The sequence below is a fragment of the Chiloscyllium punctatum genome, chromosome 11 (assembly GCF_047496795.1).
Source record: "Chiloscyllium punctatum isolate Juve2018m chromosome 11, sChiPun1.3, whole genome shotgun sequence".
Lineage (NCBI taxonomy): Eukaryota > Metazoa > Chordata > Chondrichthyes > Orectolobiformes > Hemiscylliidae > Chiloscyllium > Chiloscyllium punctatum.
Window position 1 is genome coordinate 18,287,498 of NC_092749.1, and position 12,825 is coordinate 18,300,322.

The following is a 12,825-nucleotide window of genomic DNA, read 5'->3' on the forward strand; positions in this document are numbered from 1 at the left end:
GAGACATTTAATCTGATTTATTGATTGTGAGATTGATACTTTTATCTATCACATCATGTCACTTTATTGGGATGGCATGTGCTTTTTAGATATTTCTGGTATTGCTGTTCGTCACTTGCACTCTTCATTGAACCATGGTTCATCCGCCAGGTAATGGTAGGATGGGGAAAATGTTGAGCCATGAGGTTATAGATTGTGATAGAATGCAATTCTGTTGCTGAGGCCTGCTGTGGCCCATGGATATCTTGGTTTTTAGCTGCTAGATCCATTCTAAATCCATATTGTTTAATATGGTGGTAATCCCACACAGTGCTTGGAGGGTGCCCTCATTGAGCAAAGGTCACTCTTGTTAATACTATCATGGTAGATTGGTGAGGATGAGTAGGTTTTTCTCTTGTACTTTAGCATGGGTCTGCAGCAATGTCCTTTAGGATTTGGCCAACTTGGTCAGCTCTGATGATGCCAAGCCATGCATGGTAATTGGACAATGAAGAATCCCATCTAGAGTGCATTCCGTACCCATGCTTAAAATTATTCATTCATTTGTGTTCAACGTGAGACAATGCTAATTCATCAAATGAGGTGGGTGGGGCAGTGGTAGTCAGCAGGACCTGATGGAACAGAACCTAATGGGTTCTGGAGTCAAAGCTGAGGACTCCACTCCCTCCAACATTGTGGTACAGTAATCTGATTACATGTTGATATTATTTGATTGTTACTGATTGAGTCTTCATAATATATTTTCAATTTTTTAACATGAACTGAATTATGAGTTAGTTTCAGTTTCCACTTTTAGCATGAGATTGAGAGCCTATCTGAGAGAGAGGCAAGATGGAGGGAAATTATCTCTCTATTTAATTTGAACATTGTTAAGAGGGGCACAAAGTCACAAAGCTTTTCATATAATACTCATCAGGACTGGGATACAAGCAATCTAACTTTGAAAGGAGGCAATAATTTCTAGGAAGAGCATACTAATTACTTGGCCCATGGTTGGTACTGAAATGCAATAAAACCTGTTAACTGTCAATATTAGCTGATTTAACTCCAATTAGGGAGGTAAACCCTGGTCAGGGCGTTGCCATGGCAAATACAGTAGAGATTGGCCATCTTCGTAAGCTTCTCTTAAAAGGGTATGATGTATGAACAAATTCTTTTCCATGCTAGTGTAATGCCAGGTATGTATTCTATACATCCCAAAGACTGGCAAGCCATAACTGTCAATGTGGGAAGAATGCTTATTGAGCTCAGCCAACCCATGCTTGCAGAGTGCCCAGCAGTGCTTATACATCAGTTTGGCCTCCTTTTGGAATGTTGAAGTTCTGTATTACCAAGCAATTATTCAACTTCACTTATCAATTTTTAAAAAATAATTATTAATATTGAGTAGCTTAGAGACAAATGAGTTGAGATTATCATTGCTGCTTTTTCCCTCGCTAACTCCATTTTAGATTAGTTCTGCCCACTTTCCCTCCCTGATATTTGCTATGGATGAATTGCTTATGGTGGTTGATACTTGACAATTGTTCTTTTTAAGGAGTAACAGGGTGATTAGGTGGTTTAAAAAAAAATCCAGAGGTGTGTAATGGCATCTTTGAATAGGGCAGAGGGTGGTGGTGGGGATGCTAGTTTTGCCTCGCACTATTGTTGGTAAGCACAGTGAATAAGCCACTGCCGAGGAATAATCAAGAGCCCAACCAAAATGTCCATGCCTTTCTGAAGAATCCTTCAAGCTATCAAATCCCAATGTGTCAAAAATCTAATTCCACAATAACCATTCTTCTCTCTGCTCCGCAACCCCCATCCCCTTAAAAAAAACAAGCTGTCCAACTAAAATCCTTACTGATTTCGCCAACATCAGGTACCTTCCTGCGGCTCAGATAAATTGCTTATACTTTTAATGATCAAATAATGAATCTAAATGTGGAATATTCTTATTGAATATTAAAATCACTGAGTGGGTCTCTGCTTTTCTTGACGTACTAATGACTGCAGGGCACTACTTCAAAATTTTCGTTTGAAACAAAACATGGAAATATCGTGAACTGCGAAGAGGTTAGTGATTAGATTGACGAGGATACAGATGAGTGGATTGTGCGTATGTGATCAGTTTTTATAGGAGTGAAAAAGGGTACCTCAGAGTACAATGGCATCTTGATCAGATGGGCCAATGGGGCTAGAAGTGGCAGATGGAATTTAATTTAGATAAATGTGAGGTGCTGTATTTGGAAAGGCAAACCAGAACAGGGCTTATACGCTTAATGGTAAGGTCCTAGGGAGTGTTGCTGAACAAAGAGACCTTGGAATGCAAATTCATAGTTCCTTGAAAGTGGAGTTGCAAGTAGATAGAATAGTGAAGAAAGCGTTTGGAATGCTTACCTTTATTTGTCAGTGCGTTGAGTTTAGGGATTGAGAGGTCATGTTGTGGCTGTACAGGATATTGGTGAGGACGCTTTTGGAGTATTGTGTGTAATTGTGGTTTCTCTCCTATAGGAAGGATGTTGTGAAACTTGAAAGGGTTCAGAAAAAAATTACAGGGATATTGGCAGTGTTGAAGGATTTGAGCTATAGGGAGAGGCTGAACAGGCTGGGGTTATTTTCCCTGGGGCATCAGAAGTTGAGGGGTGATCTTATAGATGTTTATGAAATCATGAGAGGCATGGAATAGGGTAAATAGGTAAGGTCTTTTCCCCAGGCTGGTGGAGTCCAAAACTTTAAGGTGAAAGGGGAAAGATTTAAAAGGGATCTGAGGGGCAACTTTTTCATGCAGAGGGTGGTGTGTGTATGGAATAAGCTGCCAGATGAAGTGGTGGAGGCCAGTATGATTGCAACATTTAAAAAGTATCTGGAGAGGTATATGAATAGGAAGGGTTCAGAGGGATTTGGGCCAAATGCTGGCAAATCAGACTAGATTAATTTAGGATATCTGATTGGCATGGACGAGTTGGAGCAAAGGGTCTGTTTCCGTGCTGTACATCTATCTGTATGACTCTATGACTCAATATTAACAGGAAAAGACAGGGTAGATAAACTCGTTTCACTGCTTGGAGACTCTAGAACTAGTATGAGAGTTATAGCCAAACTGTTCAGGAGAGATGAAGGGCTCCTGCCCGAAACGTCAATTCTCCTGCTCCTCGGATGTTGCATGACCTGCTGTGCTTTTCCAGCACCAGACACTCGACTCTCGCTCCAGTAACTGCAGTCCTCACTTTCTCCTAGTTGTTCAGGAGAGATGTTCGGAATCACGTGTACACACAAAGGGCAGTTGATGCTAGATCAGATGTTAATTTTAAATCTAAGGCAGATGATTATTTTTGTTCAGCACAGGTATGAAGGGATAAAGGGCAAAAGGCAGTTGTGTGGGGTTAGGTCTCAGATCAGCCATGATCTCATTGCATGGCACAACGAGGTCGAGGGGCTGAATGGCCTACTCCAGTTAGTATGCCCACCCCTTGCCGCGCCAGGGTTGGGTGACTGACAGCTAGAAGGTGAGGGCTCTCGAGTTGCCACTGAGCCCCAGGCTGGGGGAGGAGAGTGGGGGCTGCGCTGAGTGAATGAGTCGGGGCTGGGAGGAGTACCAGGAGGGGGCGCTGCAGCGGGAGCGCGCCTCTCAGCCTGAGGGCAGCGCGGGGGGCGGGCACGTCAGCGGAGGGAGCGTGCACGGCGGGGGCGAGCCCAGGTAAGCCCTTATTTCAGGGGCGTTTCGGACAGTTCTGGCTTCACCAAGATTCAAGTGAGGTCCACTCCGTCCTCCTTCCCCCTCCTCCCCGGGCTGTCTGTGCCCGAGCCGCCGCTTTCAGCGCTGGGGATGGAGTTGCCCCCCTCCCCCTCCCCCCGGTTGCTCTCATCCCCGGCCTCGAGTTGAATCCTGTCCGCCTGTGCGTGCACCTTACCCCGGGCACGTTCCGGAGGAATGCTCAGTGTCAGGGCCCCCCCCCCCCAGTGAACCCGGAGCAGGGATTTAAAATCTACTTCAGCCGTGCCCGAGAGCCCCCGCTCACACTGGGCTGCAGACTTGCAACTTGTAGCGGAAACTTACTTTAAATTTAACCTTTGGGGGCGAGTTTCTTGATGGTGCATTTTATTTGTAGACACTCTTCTCCCCCCCCGGCCGCTGAGCTTGAGCTTGCACAAGCATTGATGACAAAATGCTGCTGGCTGTGTGTGTCCTGATATATGGTATTTGTAATATTTTCTGTCAGATAAACTCACATCCAGTGATGGATTGGTCTGTGTTATCATAGGTACTACTGGAGACATCTCCTCATCCGATGTTGTCCTCACTGTCTGAAAACTTTCCTTTCGAGCTCCACCCTGCCCTTCCCTTCTTTGTAAATTCTCCAATATTTCCCATGTACGACCCCCATCCCCAATTTTTTTTTGCATTGTCTTACTGTCATCATCTTCAGCTAACATTGAATATGATTGTTCATTTGTGGGCGGCACTGCTGCCTCACAGTGCCCAAAGACCCAGGTTCAATTCCTGCCTCAGATGACTGACTGTGCGGAGTTTGCACATTCTCCCCGTGTCTGTGTGGGTTTCCTCCCACAGTCCAAAGATGTGCAGGTGAGGTGAATTGGTCATGCTAAATTGCCTGTAGTGTTAGGTAAGGGGTAAATGGAGGGGTATGGGTGGGTTGTGCTTCAGTGGTTCGGTGTGGACTTGTTGGGCCGAAGGGCCTGTTTCCACACTGTAAATAATCTAATCTAATTATTGCATTCTTCATAAATTGGCTGTCACATTGCAACGGTGACCACTTCAAAAGTATTTTGTTGTCTGTAAAGGTTTTGGAGGCCACGTAAGGTGCAATACAAATGCAAGTTTTTATTTCTGCAAAACTGAGCTGATAGTTTCCATTGTTGATGTAGAGTGATGCAAATTGTAAGGAATGCTTATGCATGCACTACTGTTAAAGTGGTGGAAAAAATTTACGGGATTCTGCATTTGATAAAGAGAGGCAAGGACATTGTTGAATCTTTATAAAGTTCTGGTTTAGCCTCATTTGGAGTGCGTGGTAGAAAGGCAATGAAGGCATGGGAGAAAATGTGGAAGACATTCACAAGAATAGCTTGAGTGATGAGGAACTTAAGTGGAAAAGCTGAGGTTTTCCCTTGAGAAGGGAAGGTTGAAACAGTTGAAAATTTTTGAGGGATCCAGATAGACTGAATGGAGAGTAACTGATCCCACTGATGCAAGGATGGGCAATCAGAGGATGTGGATTTTAAAGTAATTGGCAAAACAGCCAAGAGTGACTTGAGGAAAAACAAACATTAATTTTCCAAAGGGCGACTAATTGCAGGACTAGCAAAAGGGTGGTGTTGTAGATACTTTAAATAAACTTGGTCAGATACATGTCTAAGGCAGTTGGGACTTGAACCATATCCAGTGATGGATTGAACTGTGCTACCATAGGTACTGCTTCAGCCAGTGGAGACATCTCATGCCATCTTGTCCTTGCTGTTCCTGCACTACAAGAGCCCAAAGGTGATTATTTAGATTAGATTACATTACAGTGTGGAAACAGGCCCTTCGGCCCAACAAGTCCACACCGACCCGCCGAAGCGCAACCCACCCATACATTTACCCCTTCAGCTAACACTACGGGCAATTTAGCATGGCCAATTCACCTGACCTACACATCTTTGGACTGTGGGAGGAAACCGGAGCACCCGGAGGAAATCCACACAGACACGGGGAGAACGTGCAAACTCCACACAGTCAGTCACCTGAGGTGGGAATTGACCCCGGGTCTCTGGCGCTGTGAGGCAGCAGTGCTAACCACCGTGCCGCCCCGATGTTATAAATGGACTTCTAAAAATTTATGCTGAAGAGAGCTCTAAACATCATGCCTCATGATGATGTCATAGAGTTGTGAACAGAACAGTTTAGGATCTCGAAGTGGTGAGACTGAACTTTTAACATGCCTCAAAGTGTTTGCAACAATGTCTGTGGTGTCTTTATAACCTGTAATTAGGTGTGTTGATATGTGATATGCATTACCTTAACAAAAAGTGACTCTTTTAGTTAGACCAGGTTGTGCTTCCTCAACCACATTAGACCAAGTAGACTGTTGAGTTTCCCACCCTTAATGGGCATGGTGCCAGCAGCATTCATCATGAGCTGGCATGCTCACGTGAAATGGTAGGCATCTGTAGGAAATCTTCTGATTAACTTTAGGTCACCTGCTTATGCAGCACAGCCAGCCCCAGAGAAGAACTGAAGATTTCACATCCTTACTTGGACCCTGTTGTGGAAATCCTTAACAAGGAAGAATATTCCTGTGAATGTTAAAAAGCATTTCAGACCTGGTAAGAACTTGCTGAAACAGGAGAGTAAGCATCTCCCTGGAGTCAGAGAATTAGTTACTGCAAAGCAGATACTGATGTGAAGTATGTGTGAAGCAGTGATCTGTGGAGGTGGGCCAAGCTATGTAGAAGGTGGGAATCATACACTTTTCCATTAAAGTTGAGAATCCTCCATTATAGCTGCAAAATGCAGGAAGATTCTCCAGAAAAGCCGCAAACACCAGCAGGTTACTGCAAATTAAAAGTCTTATAAGCAATGAAATATAAAGGAAGTCATGACATAAGAAATAATATTGCCACGAAGACTGTATTTCAGAAAAGGGGAAAATAGTATGAGTCATATCTGGCACGTAGAAAGAGGAGGTCAGTCGTTTCAGCTCCAGAACAGCTCTGCAGGAGTTCCTTAGGGTGTTGTCCTAGGCCAAACATCTTTAGCTGCTGCTTCAATGACCTTAAGATCAGTAAGGTCAGAAGTGGGATGTTCACTGAAGATTGCACCATGTTCAGCACCATTCGCAACTCCTCAGGTACTGAAGCAATCAGTGTTCAAAATAGAATAGAGATTTATTGTCACGTTTACTTATATATGAAAAGTACAGTGAAAAGTTTTAAAACTATAACTATATTAATGACAAAAGACATACATAATAAAAAAAATTAAAATTGAGTCATAGTTCATCACAATTCAGTTAATCGCTCCTGGGCTCAGGGAAAGCTGATTACGGAGCGATAGAATACCCAGAACACAGCCGAGATGAAACCACCTTTCCTTGACAAGAACGCCACACCAGGACAAGACAACCACACCAGTCTGCAGAAATACTGAGCTGGAAGCCTCCGCTGAAGAAGACCTCAAGAATGGGAAGTAATATTCCTGTCAAGCAACCACCATCTTCAATAAAAGACAGCCTAACCACAGTCCCTTGAAATTCAATGACATTACATCACTGAAACCCCTAGCAATCTCCTAGGGAGAGCATTGACCAGAAACTGGACTCATAGATATAGTGGCTACTAGAATAGATCAGAGACTAGGAATACTGCAGTGAATAACTCATTTCTTGACTCCCCAAAGCCTGATCACTATCTCCAAGACACAAATCATGAGTCTAATGGAATACTTCCAACTTGTCTGGATGAGTGCAGCTCCAAAAACACTCAAAGATCTTGATACCATCCAGGACAAAGTAGCCTGCTTGATTGGCACCATGTCCACAAACATTCACTCCCTCGAGCACCAGCACATATTCGCAGCAGTATGTACTATCCAAAAGGTGCACTGCAAAAATTCACCAAACATCCTTAGGTGGCCCTTCCAAACCCATGATTGCGACCATCTAGAAGGGCAAGGGCATCAGGTACACAGGAATATTGTGACCCTGCAAGTTCCCCTCCAAGCCACTGAATATCTTGACATTGAAATGTACTGCTGTTACTTCATTGTCTCTGGGACAAAGTCCTGGAATTACCACCATAATTGTAATGTGGGTCTACCTGTAGGAGTTCAAGAAGGCAGCTCACCACCACCACCACTACCCAAGTGCAACTAGGGATGTGCAGTAAATGCTGGCCAGTCAGCAACACTCATGTCCCACTTGTGAATAAAAGAAAGTGCGAAGAACTAGACGTCCTAGAGAGAATTTCTGAATTGAAAAATAGCTTCTAAATTAGATATTAACTCAGAAGCTAAACGAATAAGTGCACTTTATACATAACTGGAAGTCTAGCTACTGATGTTATAGCTTGCCCAGTAGTAAAAGAAGCAACAGATGCTTTTTAAGAATTACTGAAAGATTTTGTCCTCTCAGAATTATTAAAATTCTTGAAAGAGCAAGATTAAAGAGGAGAATTCTGCACCCAGGTGAAACCATTGATTCTTTTATTCATGATTTCTACAGATTAGTGGAGAAATGAAACTAGGCTGACTTCAAGTCAGAATTCATAAGAGACAAAATTGTGTAGGAATTCTGATGAGTCTGTCAGATTCACTACAGTCCTAAAAATCCCAACTCTTGAGAAAGCCACTCAGATGGTCAGTGAAACAGATGTCCAAAAGCCACACAGATTAATTCAAAGAGACCAGCCTTGCCACAGGAGATTAGTAGTGTCCACTAAAAACACAAGGCTCAAAACGTGGACAACTGACATGAGAAACGAGTGCAATGAATAAGATAAGCACCAAAGATGAAAAATCAGCACTGTGGAGCAAATCAAGCTCACAGGCACAGACAGTCCCCATTTTCCAGCAACCCTATTTAGGGGATAACAAATATTAGTAAAGCTATGTATAGTTCATAATCAAGAATTCTCACCCTTGAGGAGAGACCTACATCTTTTCTAAATGGTGGAATTACTTAAATGATATAAAGTTAACAGCTGGTGAAGGAGCAATCAAAGTACCACCAACAGAAGACCTCCAGGATAGGAAAAGTCTAGAGGGATATGGGCCAAATTTAGGCAAGTGGGACTAGTTTAATTTGGGAAACTTAGTCGGCATGGACAAGTTGGACTGAAGGGTCTATTACCATGCTGTAAGACTCTATGGCTCCTTAGACTCACAATGGAACTGAAACAACAAAACAGAATCAATTGAGATTAGTTATATTGGTATAAATAATTTGTTTAATTATATCAACAGGAAAGGAACCTGTGACTATACTGACTTGGCTGAAATGTTTTCCACTGTTGTCAACACTGAAATGTGCTCAGGCCAATGGGCTGAGAAGTGGCAGATGGAGTTTAATTCAGATAAATGCGAGGTGCTGCATTTTGGAAAAGCAAATCTTAACAGGACTTATACACTTAATGGTAAGATCCTAGGGAGTGTTGCTGAACAAAGAGACCTTGGAGTGCAGGTTAATTGCTCCTTGAAAGTGGAGTCGCAGGTAGATAGGATAGTGAAGAAGGTATTTAGTATGCTTTCTCTTATTGGTCGGAGTATTGAGTTCAGGAGTTGGGAGGTCATGTTGCGGCTGTACAGGACATTGGTTAGGCCACTGTTGGAATATTGTGTGCAATTCTGGTCTCCTTCCTATTGAAAAGATGTTGTGAAACTTGAAAGGGTTCAGAAAAGATTTACAATGATTTTGCCACGGTTGGAGGATTTCAGCTATACGGAGAGGCTGAACAGGCTGGGGCTGTTTTCCCGGGAGTGTCAGAGGCTGAGGGGTGATCTTATAGAGGTTTACAAAATCATGAGGGGCGTGGATAGGATAAATAGACAAACTCTTTTCCCTGGTGTCGGGGAGTCCAGAACAAGAGGGCATAGGTTTAGGGTGAGAGGGGAAAGATATAAAAGAGATCTACAGGGCAGCTTTTTCACACAGAGGGTGGTACGTGTATGGAATGAGCTGCCAGAGGAAGTGGTGGAGGCTGGTACAATTGCAACATTTAAAAGGCATTTGGATGGGTATATGTATAAGAAGGGTTTGGAGGGATAGAGGCCAGATCCTGGCAGGTGGGACTAGATTGGGTTGAGATATCTGGTTGGCGTGGATGGGTTGGACCGAAGGGTCTGTTTTCATGCTGTACATCTCTATGATACAAGAATCAAAACGTTTTGCAATGAAAAACAAACAAGGTAGCCAGGGAACAGCATGTCCCATTTGAACCAGTTGCCACATTTATAACTAATATAACTTGGGATGCAACACAGATAACCATGAAACAAATTCAAGTCTAATGTTAGTTGCTGAGGTGACTTGGAAGAGAAAAGTTCAAGCAGAATATTTCACTCCTTTTTCCAAGAATAATCCAAAGTAACTGTGACAGAGATCATGCTAAAGTCGAAGCAATCCTCAAATAGCAGAACTTCAAAAGGGAACATATTAGTTTCACCAATAATGCAATTGCTGAAGACTAATGAGAGAGTCCAAAGTAGTCATTGTGTTAAGGTAAAAACTTGATATGCTTCAGCACAAGTCTACAGTTTGAGTATCGACATCTTCTGATTAAGATTGGAGATGTTATACATACAACTCCATGGAAACCACCATGAGAAGTGATTACCAGAGTCTGACAATTCAAGATAACTGCAAATAAGAAATTGCCTGCTTCAGCAGGAAGGTGTCTTCCACGAAGGAAATCCAAGGGAGCGTTAAGGAAGAAAGTCAAAGAAAACAATCTATTATCTGGTAAACTAGCAGTTTTGCAAGCTTGAAGAGAACCCATTCCCGGAGAATAGCGAAACCACCAGATTAACTGCACTTGTAAAGTCAGAGACTTGTGAAAGTGGGCTTATTTTAATGTAATTATACACATAGATCACAATAAAAATGGTAAAAAAAAACTTGGGGTGATAGATTTTTATAGTCTCAAAGGGATAATACTGAGGAGTACCATAAGGACTAACCATTATGATGATAATGTACAGATCTGTGGATAGAACAGCTTTGGATCTCAAAGGAGTGAGACCTAATATTCAGGTCCTCCTCATAGTCTCTGTAACAATTTTTACCATTACCAGTGTAATCTGTATATAGTTGCTGATATGTAATGAACTACATCATTGTTAACTAGAGCTTCTTCTAGTTAGACCAGGAAGTGGTTTCCCTCTACCAGACTAGACCAGACAGGCTCTGAAGTTTCCTACGCTAATGAGGATGTTGGCAGCAACCTTCATCATGAGCAGCAACTCATACCGTGTTGTGATCTGGTATGTCCATGCAACAGGTGGGAGTATGGACCTTGCTAAATAGCTGTTAAAGAGAGCTGCCATGGACGTGATGGAACAATCAGCCTCCCTTGTGCCTTAACCATTCTATTATTTTACTAACACAGGGTGAGGGTCTAGATGTAGGTATGCTCACTGAGCTGGAAGGTTCTTTTTCAGACGTTTCGTCACCATACTAGGTAACATCTTCAGTGAACCTCTGGATGAAGCACTGCTGATGTTTCCTGCTTTCTATTTAAATGTTTGGGTTTTCTTTGAGTTGGTGATGTCATTTCCTGTGGTGATGTCATTTTCTGTTCTTTATCTCAGGGGGTGGTAAATCGGGTCCAAGTCAATGTGTTTGTTGATAGAGTTTCGGTTGGAATGAGCTTAAAAATGTGTTGCTGGAAAAGCGCAGCAGGTCAGGCAGCATCAAAGGAGAAGGAGAATCGACATTTTGGGCATAAGCTCTTCTTCAGGAAGGCTTATGCCCGAAACATCGATTCTCCTTCTCCTTTGATGCCGCCTGACCTGCTGCGCTTTTCCAGCAACACATTTTTAAGCTCTGATCTCCAGCATCTGCAGTCCTCACTTTCTCCTTTCGGTTGGAATGCCATGTTTTTAGGCATGTCTCTGTTTGGCCTGTCCTGAGATGGTTGTGTTGTCCCAGTCGAAATGGTGTCCTTCCTTATCTGTATTTAAGGATACTAGTGAGAAGAGGGTCATGCTGTTTTGTGGTTAGTTGATGTTCAAGTACCCTGGTGGCTAGTTTTCTGCCTGTTTGTCCAATGTAGTGTTTGTTACAGATCTTGCACGGTATTTTGTAAATCAGGGTGAGGGTGTCACTGGATAGGCCAGCTTTTAATACCCATTCCTAATTGCCCAGAGGGAGAAAGTGAGAACTGCAGATGCTGGAGATCAGAGTCGAGAGTGTAATGCTGGAAAAGCACAGCAGATCAGGCAGCGTCCGGGGTGCAGGAGAATTGATGTTTAGGGCATAAGCCCTTCATCGGAAAACTGCCCAGAGGGCAGTTAAGAGTCAACCACATTTCTGTGGGTCTGGAGTCACACAGAGGCCAGAGTCGTAAGAATGGCAGTTTCCTTCCCTAAAGGTCACTACTGAACCAGAAGAGTTTTTCCAACATTCAACAATGGATTTCATGATCATTATTAGACCCTTAATTCCAGATTCTTCAATGAATTCAAATTCTACTATCTGCCATGGCAGGTTTGAATCTAGGTCCCCAGAAGATTGCATGGGTCTCTGGATAAATAATCTATCAATAATATCAGTAAGTCATCATCTCTCTTTGCACTGAACGGATTTCATTTCACAAGTTTTATTGTGCAGAAATGCAACAAAACCATCATTAAGCTTTACTAAAATTTGGTAACATTTCGCACAAAAATGGTGACCATCACTATTTAAGTTGGTGTGGATATAGAATGGACAAGTTTGATTAGTGGAATGTGTAGAGAATAAATATCGAATCACTTGATGCACAGGTTGTGCTGAGCATTGCCCTTCATTGTTTTTACCTACTTAAGTGGAGAGAGATGTGGCCCAGCTTGGCAGTACAGACTGTTTTTCTATCCTTGCATGAAGTACGCAGGATGGCATGGGGAGCTAGATTGTTTTTGTGTGGGCCAATAACTGGTAGCTTTGACTGTCACCTCCTTCAGAACTTGAGAAGACACTACCATCAATGCTAGCACTTTTCTTTAACAATAATAAATGTATAAAGTAATAGGCATTTAAATCAGTCTCATGCAGCACTCACCCATTGTTTCTAGTGAACCAACAGGCAGCGGGAGCATCCTTGCCTAATGATTCTCTGCATTTTAAAAATTAGCCAAGTAATAACTTG

The 12,825-nt window shown here is 42.8% G+C and overlaps 1 protein-coding gene across 3 annotated transcripts in view; it reads left to right on the forward strand.

Moving 5' to 3' along the window:
• The window catches only part of fam120b (family with sequence similarity 120 member B), a 103,145-nt gene that overhangs the window by 15,489 nt on the left and 74,831 nt on the right, over positions 1-12,825 (forward strand). The window contains exon 1 of one of the 3 annotated variants that reach the window (XM_072580382.1): positions 3,635-3,679. The exons of 1 other annotated variant lie outside the window; for it this stretch is intronic. The gene's annotated coding sequence lies outside the window, so the exon portion shown is untranslated. Of the gene's footprint in view, positions 1-3,634; positions 3,680-9,091; positions 9,115-12,825 lie in introns of those variants that run through there. One more of the 3 variants, XM_072580383.1, reaches the window with a different exon arrangement.